Source organism: Falco punctatus (genome assembly GCF_963210335.1).
Source record: "Falco punctatus genome assembly, chromosome: 2".
Lineage (NCBI taxonomy): Eukaryota > Metazoa > Chordata > Aves > Falconiformes > Falconidae > Falco > Falco punctatus.
In genome coordinates this window covers 90,628,377-90,642,402 of record NC_137581.1, presented here as the reverse complement: position 1 = coordinate 90,642,402, position 14,026 = coordinate 90,628,377, and the positions used below count along the sequence as shown (strand labels likewise).

Genomic DNA, 14,026 nt, shown 5'->3' with positions numbered 1-14,026 from the left:
AGACTTTTTTTCCTCTAGGAGAAATCAATAGTCTTTGGGGTTTAAAGGAGCTCAAAGACTAAATCATGATCTCTGCGGAGCTTATCTCTAGAACAAACATTAGCGACTTCTTTTGACTAAATGTTTTTGAAATATCACAAAAGTATCCTAATACATCCACTGTCCCTCAACAGGTTTCTGATAGCACCTGGGGCACTGATAGTGTTACCGTACGTCAGATGAAGCTACAGCTGATTTAGACTGACTTCAGCTGCAGGATTGGTTACATGCTTTAAACCCTTAGCATGGCTCTTCTTTTGCTGATGTAGCAACTTTCAGGATCGCATTTGTTATAGTCAACAAAGCATGGACTTTTTTCTCCATTAGTTTTCCCAAAAAGCCCAAATCTCCCTGTTGCCAATTTAAGTGGTTCTTCAGGTTGCACGTAATTCAAGTATTTGTACTTTTAGCATTTACAACATTCAAAGCTTCTGATGTAATGTGTATGAGTCATGTTTCTCAAAGTCTTTTTTTCTGGGATTCTAGCCAAACAGGGATATCTTTATTTCCTCTTTCTTTTCTTTTTTTTTTTTTCTCCCCCCCCCCCCAAAAAAAAAAAAAAAAAAGGAAAAATGTTACTGTCTGAAAGGAACATGCTTAAACTTGAGACTTTGCCCTCAGGTGAAGCCATTCTACTATTGAAAAGTCTTGTGCTTTAATTGTTTAAATAATAGATTATCTGAAGGCCTGTGTGTTTCTTAGAAACAGAATGAAAAATTTGGGTATCAGCACTGATTCCAGAGGTTCCAGAACCTGAAATGACTCACCAAAATACTGATGAAGGGAGAGGAGCAGGGGCATGTAAGGACAGTGAGAGTGCTCCATCATAACAGAGCAGGTCACTTCACTTGCATGTTGTTGAAGGACACTGGCACAAAAAAAAGAGAGGAAATTCCAATTTTGTTTTGGAATACTGTCTGAAAACCAGGAGCTATTGTTTTCCTCATATTACAAAGAAATATAACGGTGATTTCCCTGCAGCTATGATAAAAAATAATATTTGAAAAATATTGATTAGTCAGAGAAGACAGACTGTACTGAAAGACAGAAGATGAATAAGAACGGCTATGCAAAGAACATTTCACACCTAATAATCCTGTTTTGTTCAATACGAGTTTTTGTGTTATGTCCATCATCCTGTTATAACAGGAAGACAAATCAAAGGGGAAATTTCAAGTCTGCAAATAACTAGAAAGTCTTCCCCATATTTCTTAATAAAAAAGATTTTTCTTCTCTTTTTTTGGTTTCTTTATTTACATTGCGTAATTATGGTACATTTGAAAAGATGAGTAGCCAAGCTTTTAACACTTTAATGGTAATATTCAGACCTTATTTAACAGTACATAGAGAAAAATACAGAAAGAAATCATGCTGAACAATTTAATGTATCCACATTAGGAAATAAGGAGATCAAGGTTGGATATATACATGTTTCTTGTGGGTCCAGACTTCTTGAAGGCAACGGGAACTCTATTTGAACTTCAACACAAGAAAGCTTGAAGTATTAGCTGAGCCAAACGCTTACCAACATTAACATATAGATGTGATTTTTTTTTCTTCAGTTTTCATGCGAAATCTAAAATTGGGAAGGGATCTATTTTAGGTTGTTCTTGTCAACAAAATATTATTAAATACATGAATCTCTGAATAAGTTTTGGAAGCATTACCCATTATACTTGGTAATTTGCCAGATCAGGAGCTGTGTGTTTCAGTATTTGAATTAAGTTGAGCAAAAATCTGAAATTATAATTTATCCTATACTTACAAAAGATAGACTGCCACTTAAAATAAAATCAGTATGATAAAGCATTTTTGTAATTAAGGAAAATTGCTACAGAGATTGTTTTGCTGCGATGTATTACTTGACTGTGAGACTTCACTTCTATCCAACTTCTTCCACCCACCTGCCCATCCATCCTCACTTTTGCACTGGTCAGCATCATTCTGTAGCTCCAAAGGCTGTTGCAATCATTTGGAGTGATGTAAACTGGTCACTTATGAAAGCAGCTGTCAAGCTGTAGCTGCAAAGCTTCTCTAGTGGTGATAGACAAACGTCACCTGGGGAAAGACCAAGATCCAGTAGGTCTCTGCAGCGATGCAGTGTGGTGTTAAACACGGTTGTAACAAATGTGAAAGGGCTGATCATGAAAGCAATACTATACAGCTAATGGTTTTAATTCAGACAAGCACAGCTGATAGTAAATGGGCATCAGTCTCAGTAAACCAAAAAGCCAGGTTCAGCTTGAGCATGGGTGTAACATGCTCAAGCAAGTAACATGCTCAGTAACATGGGCATCCAGTTGCACGTCAGGTGTGAGTGAGTGATAATATGAGTGAGTGTCTAAGAGGTAAAATTCAAACTAGTCCAGTACCTAAGGAGGTGTATACAGAGGGATGTAGGAAAAAGAGGATGTCATGTGGGGAAATGACTGGACTGCTGTTGTAAGCTGCACTCCTTTTCCAGGTCTGAAGTGTCTGCCTCAAAAGTGTCAAAAAGGGCAGGTGTCAAAAAAAGAAACACATCACCATAATATTCTGGCACAGCAAAGCAATGTATTTTCCCTTAGTCTCATTCTCAGAAATGGCAGAACCTGGTTTTGGCTGAAATTTTAAAACCACATGCCCACAAAACCAGCCTGAAGTAGATATGTAGCTCAGGAAGTTTCAGCACAGATAACTAAAGTTAAATTATGTTTAAAAAATTGAGAATAGGCTCAGGTGTTTTGAATATTAAGAAGAGACACTCTTCCCACCAGTAACTAAATAGGATTAATTATGTTCCGTTTCCTGTGTGGTTGGCCTGTGGTTCATATTTGTTGATACTCCGAGCAACACATACAGTAGGGACTTGAATTACTTTTTATAAAAAAAGCTTCTTCCCTGGGAAGTAACTAAAAAAACAGTACCGTGGGATTTGATGTTTATTGTCTACTTTGAGAGAAAAAATTGAACCACAAGTGACAGGTATGAATTTTTTACTCTATTCATAGTGGAAGATGCTCTGTTCCAGTGTTGATAAGAGTAGGAAAAGAACTTACACAAAATAGATTTTTTAAATTTTTTCCACCCATAGAAATTATGCTTATTTTCACTTCTTTTTCCTTTTAAGTTATATTTGTGAGGTCTGGGAATTCAAGCAGGGAATCAGACTGGGGCTTAGTACATCCTCATGAATAAGGTTGTACAATTCAGATTGTCTCCTCATTACACATGGGCAAGTCTTGCTCTCACTGATGAGGAAAGAGTGCCACAGATAATGCAACATCAAGCTGCTATGAGTAATCAGATTAATCAGTGCTGGAGGCAGTCAGCGGCAACTCAAAGAAAAGGAAGTAGTTTACATGGAGAGGCTTTTCATTAAAGTACACACTCCTTTTTATCTGCACATCCACAGATGGAGCTATGTATTTATAATGCCACCCCAGATGTAGGGGAAGAAGATTCATTTCATGAATTGTATCCAGGACGATAGAAGTGGAGGAATGGAATAGAAAATAGCAGTGAATTTGTAGCATGTCCTTTGCCTCCCAGCCAAAATTGCCTCTAAACTAGGTAACATCCTACCAGGCAACGTCTAACTCCTTCATTCTCTGTTGAGCTGAGAAAACATATTATTAGATCGCTTCTCAAATACATAATCCTTCATTCTACTATTGGTTTCTCATGCTGGACTCTATCTGTCCCAAAGCCTGCACCACACCTTTAGGCCTTAAAGAAAATCTGTCTAAGAAAACTTTTGGGAAGATATTACATGTCAGATAAATATGCCAAATGACTAAATTTAGATGTGGGGGAAAATTGTTGCAGGTAGTGCTCCAAGGTGCCTGTAGCCCATCACAGCCTTCGGATAGCAACCAGATGCTTATATGAGTCTCAATGCTTGCTGTTTCACTACCAAGAAAATTTCTGAACTGCTGTATTATGGACACTTGCATAGGTTTTTTTGGTTTGGTTTTTTTTTTTTTTTTTTTTAATATAAATCATTATGGTTGCTTAGTCTTTTTTCTTCTAATTGCTGCTGAAACCATTTGTGGAATGAAGTCTTCATGTGATGGGGGAAGTGATTTTGGTAAAACTGATGCTATAGCAATCTGTGACTTCAAGATGACTTTCTGGAAGAAAAGGTTTACATGAAAATACAGGCCTAGGATAGACCTGAGTTTCACAGTAGACTTCAGTTTCACAATAAAGTTAGAAAGTTCCTTTGTGCTGTGATTTACTGAAAAGATAAACCTATGACCTTCTATTCAGTTAGGTGTACCAAATTGTTCAACTCAGTTTGAAAACATGACGATGTGACATTTGTTTTTATCCTGAGGTGTGAAACATGGTTTAAGATGCTGATGGATATACATGACTACCATTCTCTAGAATTCCACAAGCACTTCAGATTTTTAGTGTTTTGTGTTCAGATCACATATAATAGCTGGTATTTAAGAAAATGCTAGGACTTCAGGCAGGGATTTTCTGAATTAATGTTATCCTGAAGGCACCAGCAGGGAGACTTGATATGCTGAGAGGTATATCAATATACATCTGCTTTACAGACTAATCAAAAAAAGACCTCCTCCCAGATGGAGTAGACTCAAATTGTCATCACCGGAGGTGAGAGGAAGGATATGGGTCTTGTCTTTCAGCTTAGCAAACTATCTTACAAGGAGTGAGGTCCTAAGATCCAGCAGTTGACTCCCTCTGAGAGTAAGATTCACAATATAAATGCAATTAATGCCAGCATTTGCAGTTTTCTTGCATTTATAGATACCTGCTATCTTTAAACACTGGATTTTGCTGTGAATGGATCATGTTTGCAGATATAAATTGGTAACTCCTACAAAACTGAGAACAAAATGTGTTCAGGAATTCAAACTCTTCGAAGAATCTTCTATTTTATCTTTGTATTTCCACTTAGATGTATCATATTTTTATTATTGTGGTGTGTGAAAAAAACATGTGCATGTATGCATGGGTACATGAAAGCATGTGAAAATGCACCAGGAGAACAGAGCCCCGAAGCCAGAATGAGCCTAAACTCTGTCCTACAAAACTATTGAATGTTTAGTTCTCTGTTTTCTGAAGAACTCCACAGAGGCTGAGCCACCACCAAGTGTTGTGCCTCATTTGAATGTTTTTGCTGGCTTCTCATCTATGTTGAGGGTGGGTAAAGAGGAAGAAGAGAGGAGACTGGCCACGACAGAAGAGAGCCATCTGAATGATGGGATGTTAATAGCTTTCAGACTGTGGCTTCTGAGTACAGAATAATGTTATTTCAAAAGTAAAATATTCTGATGACATAGATAATTTCCCTGCCCCACAAAGAGTTTTCAAACTAGGCCTGAAAATCTTGATCTATATTTATGTAAGCACCAATTACTTTTAACTAAATAGTGAGCTGCCAGTTTTAAATCTTACTTTAGGACTTGTATAAATTAATTTTCTATCATGCCTGATGACTGGACTAAGCTATGACTAATTCAGTAGTAACTCACTGATTTACTGACCTATTTTGATAACTGTCTGCTTTAATCCTTAGTTAGGGCTCAGATGTAGTATTTAGTTCAGCATCACAGGTTACCCTCCATCACGGGATACCTGTTAAGTGTCCATATGCATAAATTTGATCAACAGGAATTCAAAATGCTTATGAAGTTCCTTTCTCAATCTTTCACCATCACATTTCTTTCTACCACCTTCATTGCCAGTCTTAGTGTGAGTCACCAATTCATAAGCAAGAGCCCATAAAGTATTTAGCCAGTGCAATGCAAACTTACCAGCAAAGACCTTTTCAGGTCGTGTCCAGAGCCCAAAGTTTATGTTCCCTCTACAGTGCATGAGGAAAGCCAACAAATAGCTTTCTGAAAAGCAGCTGTGTTGAGGATGGAGCTGTCTGTGCTAGACTAATGCTTCTGTTTCTCTGTAACATTAATTAGCTGAACTGTCATTCAGCTAATGACTGAACAAAAGCATCTTGGATACTTTACATCTTTTTGATTCTCAGGGAAAAGTCATAATACAATGCCAACTTCTTACAAGATGGATTGGATTCCCAGATTGACAGTGCATTAGGAAAAAAAGACCCAGAAATGCCATCAAATCATTCAGATGCAGAGAACAAGTAATTTCTAGCTAAGTTCAAAATGTATGAAGGAATCTGGGACAATTTCTAGGGAAGTCCAACATGTATGTCAGAATCTGGGACTTGACCTTTGAGCTTCTGTCAAGTGGAAATAACAGCAAAATTACCTTTTCCATCTGAATCAGAACTCCATTACCACCTGAAGTAAAGATCTCCCTTAACAGACGGTAGGTGCACTTGCAAGGTCCCAGTCCTATATGAAAATTCCTGATGTGTAGCAAGGAGTCAGATGCATAAAATGACTGTTTATAATTCAAATAACAAAATATCACAGAGCACGTGAATAAAAGATGAACAAACTCTAGTAATTTTTCCCTTTCTGACACTATGCTATTAGCTGAATGAGTCTGGAATTGTAAAATGAGGTGAGCAACAAACAAGCATAAATCCTCCCAATATATGGAACTAAGAGTGATTTTGGTTTATTGAACAGAATATCCTTCTAAAGTACAACCAAGTAAAATCTATGTCTGGTGTGGTTTGGTCAAATTTTTGTTCACTCTTCTTTGACAATAGGTGCCTAATCTTCTATGAAGCATGCACAGAGATTTGTGTCTATAATTTACTGTAAAGTTAATGGGAGTTCGTCTGGAAACACCCATGCATCAGTGGGCTTGGATAAATGCTGACTGCTCGTGACCCTATGCAGATTCTTTAATGCATAAGAAATACAGACAAGCATTTTATGCTTACTTGCTCATAGAAATGAGGCAGATTCTTTTTTACTTTTTTTAATCAATGTATAAAAGAAAGGAGACATACTGTCACCTCATCATTTCTGATTCCATAGAAAACAATAAATGGAAAAAGATTTCAAAAAACACACATCCGTTGTTGGTGTGAGTCATCCGTATGAATAATGGTGATAATGAGAATGGTGTATTGTGTATCTAACGTGATATCTCTATTTCTGAAGTAGCTTGTTATTCTGCTTTTTTATTTTTTATCTTTTCTTTATCTATGTGGAGGTATGGCTCTATCTATAAAGTTCCTTTGTGTAGCTGTTATAGAAAAGGTGTATAGAATGTAAAAAAAATCAGATAAAACTCAGTGTTTGAAGTATAGTCTTGATGCAAAACCATCCTAAGCAGTTGTAAACTCTCCCTGGCTTTTGTGGGCTTTGAACCCATTCTGTATAGTTTTATAAAAAAGACAGATGAGTGTCCCCCATTTAAAAAATTGAATGGAAAAAGCATTGTGCAAGGAGTAATTTTGCAGAGTAATAGGTAACTGGACTTCCTAAGTGAAAAAATAGATCCCTTTTTTTTAATTTCTGAAAAGACGTATATTCTTGCTATGAAAGTTATTGCCTGACATAATTAGTAATAGAAGACAACATCAGAGATTAATTCTCCTACCTATCATGTACTTCACTCTACTCTGGTCTGTTCTGGTACAGGTGGTTTAGACAAAGAGGCATATCAAAAGGAGCGTGTGGACACTCACGCACAAGCACACACTGCATTCCTTCCTCCAGGAACGCCAAGTTAATGATCTCTTTCCATACCTGTTCAGGAGCAAAAGGAAGATGTAAAAGAGGGAGAAGCTGGTTCAAATACTACCGGACATCTAGATAAATCTTTTGTCTTAAATGGCCCCTTCCCCAAGGCAACTTGCATTCAAAAAAAAATAAAAAAATAAAAAAATCATAGTATGCCATTGAAATAATTCTGGATAGACAGAAAATCACCTCAGAAGAGATTTTGCCTAGTCAGTATAAAAATAAAGAAGTTTGGACATACAGAAACATTTTAATTTTAGATGTTACTTACTGGAGAAGAAGAAAGAAGCTAAACCTGTTTAAGGCAGCAGTTCTTTTTTTGCGAATAATGATCCTTGCACCAAAATTCTTTCAGAATGTAACAGAAAACATCAGTGGTTGTTAGTTGTCACAACAGTAAATTTATACTCGGGAAAAACAGGAAAATAGAAAAAAATAATTGGTTAATAAAACCCCCACCATATAACTTTCAAATTCTCCTGACCCAAAGATAGCAATGTGCAAAATCATTTATTGCTGTAGCAAAGTGTCAGTTTGGCACTAGTAAGCATTTAATCAGATATCTGCTTGATACATTTAATGTGACTTCAGTGTTTTACTTGAGATAGACAGTTAACTGATTGATGATGAATTCAGGAGAGCACAAGTGCCAGTCACAAAGAATCAGGTCTGTTTAGTGCCTGCATTAACTTGGCTCACATGAATAATTTTCTGTCTGGCAGAAGTTGTTAAGCAACAGCCATTAACTATCCTCAGCAGCTATGGATAATTTCCAGCAAACAAAAACCAATAAACACAGGTAGTACACTTTAATACCTTCAGTCTAATACAGAACTTTCTCATATTTTCTAGATTTATTTATGTATGAAAGCAAACTAAGTTCTCTGCTGGTTTTCCTGTCTTCTAATGCAGAACTGTGTATTTTACTGCCTCATTTTCTTTTGCCTATTTTCAGACTGCATTATTCACCAGTCAGACCTAGGCATCTCTGCCAAGATTAATGGAGGGCACCAGGCACACACCTGAAGGAGAGCGGCACCCACTGAGGCCAATGTGGCACATCTGGTTGACACGAGCTCGGCTAGACCCAATCTATTGCACCCTTCTTTTAGAGGTAGATTTGCCAGGAGAGAGGTGATGTGAGCCAAGGTCAGAGCAGAAGGTGATGGTGGAGTCCGCAGCAGAGTGAAATTTCCTGGTGGCCAGCTCCATGCTGTCCCCTTGCGTCACCTACTGCTCAGGGCACGCAGACCTTCTGCAGCCCGGTGGTCTCCTTTGCACTACAAAAATAAGAGAAAAGCAGAACTGTAGCAGCTGTGAAGCCAAGCGCTCCAAAGTGAGGAAATGGCAGAATTAAGGTATCCTTTACCAGCAGAAATTTGATAAGCATGCTATCAACCCATCTGTACACACGTTTATATTGATGCTGTAGTACTGTCTTTAATTACATCATAACATAGAATTTTTGACAACATCCTTTAATTATAGAATGATTGTAAAGCAATGGGCTGGAGGTAGAACGCATGGCTTGCCCCTGTGGCCTCATGTCTTCTTCGCAGGGGTCACTGCAGTGCTAGGTTATCTACTGCTACCTTGATTAAAAGGCACTTAATTACTCTTAACAAGCTGCAAAGGAGATGGGTGAATTAAGTTCTTTTTTTGAAGACATTTCCAATCTCTAACTGTGTTGTCGTAGTTACAGCTGGGAAGTTTGGGAAATGTACTAGTGAAATTGATTACTCAGACATGTGTGACTATGATTCATCCAAGAGCTTGGAAAAGAAAAGATGCACAAGTTCTTCCCCAGCCCCATCATTTCTTCCTTTATTACTTTATTTCAAACAAAGCTTGGACAACACAAAAATAATTTGATTTTATGATAGCCATAGGCAGAATAAAAGATGTCTTTTTATACCTACCCATGACAGTATTGTAGGCTAAAGATTCAATTTGAAACAATGGTTTTCCTCACTTCATTTGCTAACCATTTCAAGGGTATTACACTCTCATTTCTTTCAGGCAATCATAGATTCTGGGGACTGGAAAATTTGTTCTCCTATTAAAACAACAGGCCAGCTACTCGTAACATCTTTTGCCTGGCAGTAGCTAGTTATCAAGTACTCTAAGGAAACTTAAAAAGAGGATTGTGCAATTGAGAAACAATCCATCCTTGAGAGTTTCAGAAGATTTTTGCTTAATGGGCAAGTCTAGCTTGTGGGATGGCACATCAAGGCAACGGTACCCAAAGCACTAGTATTTTGTTTTCTCCTGAATAAGAGAATTCTGGATGTTTCCATGATGCGTAAATACATCAGTTCCTCCTTAAGATCTTTTTAAACTCAAGAAACATCGACACATCTAAATGCCCACTTCATAGGTGTTATCGCAGCTGACATATGAAAAGCATCCTTGACTTAACAAACCTTGTAAATAGTTTTCTCCTCCTCTCCCTCCTAGGTCTTACTCACTTTCTGACTCAGATGCTAACCGTGCACTTTCCCACAGGCAGGCATGACCTGGGACACGACAACGTGAAGCTGTCATTCCTGGATTGCAGTACTTAGCCATTAAATGTGGAGTATTCTGCATGCTTGATGGCAGCTTCCATCCTGAAACACCGCACTCTCAGAGGGCAAGGGTAGCGAATAACGCAATGAGCAGGCAGGCTCTTTAGTGTCTCAGCTTTCGGGGCAAAATCACTACTGCTGAAAAATACTTTTTAAAAACCAAAATAAATCACGCCCATTTTTAAGGTGCCTATCCACCACCCCCTGCATGGGTACCTTGGAAGGACCAACTGCCTTTGGGTTTTCCCGCAGAGCCTCCCTCTATCAACTTGTCTCCTTGCAACAGCTTTTGATCTGCCCTGGGTATTCCTCCATGACTCACCACCATTTAATTAGGATTAAGATGTTTTTAATTGTTTATAATCCTTTTGACCTTCTGCCTCAGCTGAGAACCTGGAAGCATGCCATTACACTTCAACCAGGAGCTGTGGTGGCTTAGGGCAGAGCAAGGTTTGTGGGCAGAGGTCATATTTTTTTTTGGGGGGGGAACGAGTTACTGTGGTTGGAGAGAACAGATAGCTTTCAGGAATGCAAGGCCTTGTGCAGGTTTGAAGTGAAAGCTTCAGAGATAAATGCAGGTAGGGAGCAATTACTCTAAACTTAATTTCTTTATGTTAACAAGTTAGATTACCAAAAAGAAAAGGCAGCTGGTATCTGTGAAACGGAGACTGTGTGTTAGCAGAGGGAGGGGTGATAAATAGTTAGCTTTAAAAAAAAAAAAAAAAAAAAAAAAGAGGCTTCTGTTTAGATTATTCCAGGAGCATTGTAGCCTCCTAGAAGACATGACCATCGGTAACCATTTGACTAAGATTCACCATTCCAAACACATCGTAGGAGTTATGTATGAGAATGCTAGAAAAATCTGGAAAATAATTTCCTTTATCTAAGCATTCAAAAATAATGAACTAAAATAAGAAGCAGACTAAAATGCATGCTTCTGAAGTTTTCCCAACCATTTCGCAAGACTCCAAAATGCTATAAAAATAACCATGACAGGTGCTGAACAGAAGAACCAGCTAACACAACAGCTACCCCAGCCTTTACCTGATAAAGAACCATTCAAACACCTTCAGTCAATGAACAATCTGCTAACTGAAGGTGAACTGTCTGCTCCAAAAGCCAAAATGTCTCCCTAGAGGAACAAGGAGATGACATACTTGCCTATGGGGAATTGGAATTACTTTGCTGACTCTTTCCTTCATCCTTCTTCCTTTAAGAGCCAGAAATGAACTCTAGTACCACTCCTCCTATGGCAACTTCAGGAAGAAGGCAAGGAAACATGTTGGATTTGAAGTCTCAAGACAAAAACCCCTCTTGGACTGCTATATTGATTACTTCAGGAAAAGAGCCAGAAGACAAAACCCAAACCATCATCGCAATATTTTCGTGTCTTACAAAGAAAGTCTGTCCTAAATCACAAGTAGTGCAAGCATGCAACTAGATGGCACTATGACTAATGAAGTCAAGGAAAATTATGTGCATAAAACAACATGTTTTTTTCCACACCAAACAAGTTATTGACCAAAACTACCTCCCTACTATAGTACTGTCATGTCCACCAGGAATGACCCCAGCCTGTTCACCTCTGATAGCATCCTGCTTTGTCCTCAGAATGTCCTCAAGATGAATACCAACCTTCTGTCCTCCAGCCCATAAAAATCAAAAAGTCATCTAAGTCATCCTCAACCTATGCAGCTTCATTTCTGTCAATTTTCTTCAGACAATGGGCATAGTATAAGCATAAAGAAAATTCTATAATATTTTTGACTTTATCATGAGCTACCTCAAAAAAAAAAAAAAAAAAAAAAAAAAGCAATAAGGAAAATAAAAAGAGTTTCCAAGTTTTTGTCTCACTAACCCTGTGCTCTGTCTTATCTACTGAAGTATAAGCTATGGACTTTACACTAAAAACATGAATTTCCTCATTGATTTTTGTCAAACTCAATAACAATTTTTCCTCCATCTAACTGTCTTGAACATCACTGCACTGAAATCACCTTAGAAATCAGTATCAAACTACAATTTACAGATTGTGGTAAGAGACTCACAGATAAATATGCTTGTCTGAACAAAATCAGCCATGATAGTGGGGTGCATTTCAGACCTCATCTCATTTGCTTTGAAGAGATCACATAGGGAGATCACTGTAATTATTTAGGTGTCCTTTACTGGACAGGTGTACTCACTTGGGCAGGTGGATGGCATCTAAAGCACTGTGAAACATGATTGTTACCAGCCTAATCTGGGACTTATATAAAAGGTAATTAACAATTTTCAAGATCCTAAACCAAAAGAAATTTTGTCAGAAGCAGAACTCCTACCTTTAATATAGCTCCAGCCTCACTAACTTCAGCCACAGAAGCGAATACTTGGGGCTACTGTGTACCAGAGACATTGAGACTGTATTTGAGCGGCAAACATTGAATCTGGCAGCACAACTTCTCACAACAGTCGTCCTCAGAGCCTTTACTAGACGTTTCTGCAGCCCATCCACTGTGCCATATGCCCTCCTGGACTCAACAACTAAGACTAAACCACCGTGATGCACAAGGATGAGCTCACACAGCCGATGATGGACCCATCTTCCAGTGGGAGACAGTTCTCTCAATACAGCCACACCATCTCTGGGATTTTTGGCGTTATTCACATAGAGACACAATGAAACACTTCTGAAACAGGAGTACAGGTACTAGAAGTCATCCCTCTTACAAATACTAAGATTAAAGCCTCTTAGGCTTGTTCTCATTTAACACCCTCCACTTCAAGCTCACCTCTTTGCCTTGAATACGGATAGATACATTTCTCACTCTTTTCCAGAGTATTTAACAAGTTTATTTAACAAGTGTCCACAGGTACTTACTACTTTTTTGTTTCAGACAGTCTGAAAGGTTAATTTCAGCTTTGCAGCTGCTGTTTCTATTTCAGACCTGAAAAGGATCTTGTGTGTCCAATCACTTCTCTGTTGTTTCCAGGTTTAGCAAACCAGTCTAATGAAACATTTCACCTCTCCTCACAAACTTTTCTTTACTTCTGCTCTTAGACCATCATGGCTGTATGACTACTGCAATATTCATGAAAAATGATTACATCCCTGTATTCATGATACTTTTATATTTCAGCTCCATGTCTCTCATGCAGACTGAACTCCTAAACTGAATTCTTTATGGGATTACTGCTCAACCTGTGGGCTCCTGTGATCACTGCTGGCATTATTTGGGTTTGTTGTGCACAGGAACTTGCATGTTTCAGAGCCACCTCTTTGCCTGGGGTAGTGATGTGCAGCCATTGGGCTGCAGTGAGGCTCTGCCACTGGAGAGTGGTACCTGGCTGCAGGCTGGGCATCTCTGCCCTCAGAGCAGCTGTCAAGCCAGACTCGCTCAGTCCCTTCTGGAGCCAGCAGCTGTCAGAAACATGTTCATTGCAGAAGAGATGAGAAATTAGTAACATCCAGCATTTATTTAGTGTTTTCTGAAGTAACAAACATTATGCTCGTATGAAGCTGGTTAAACTATTATGATCTCTGAAGTGGGAAAAAACAAAGCATAATGCAGCCAGAACTTAAAAAAAAAAAAAAAAAAAGATCATGAAACCACCACCTTTTTACCCTAATGGCTTGATTTTGAGAGACAATAGTCTTTCACACCTCCCACTGTTTTTTAGATGTGGAAGTCAGAGCAAGTTGCAGGTGCTCAACACCTCTGAAGATCAGGCCACCTGCCTAGCTCACTAATTGGGAGGGGGGAGTGCTGGGGGTGGGGTGGGTGTAGCAGGTTGCATCTTGTTGAG

The 14,026-nt window shown here is 38.5% G+C and overlaps 1 long non-coding RNA gene across 1 annotated transcript in view; it reads right to left on the bottom strand.

Moving 5' to 3' along the window:
- Positions 1-579: 579 nt before the first annotated feature.
- LOC308059757 overlaps positions 580-14,026 on the bottom strand; it is a 63,468-nt gene continuing 50,021 nt past the window's right edge. Inside the window, exon 2 of the long non-coding RNA XR_013926390.1 lies at positions 580-8,953. This is a non-coding gene — a long non-coding RNA (uncharacterized lncRNA). The remainder of the gene's footprint in view (positions 8,954-14,026) is intronic.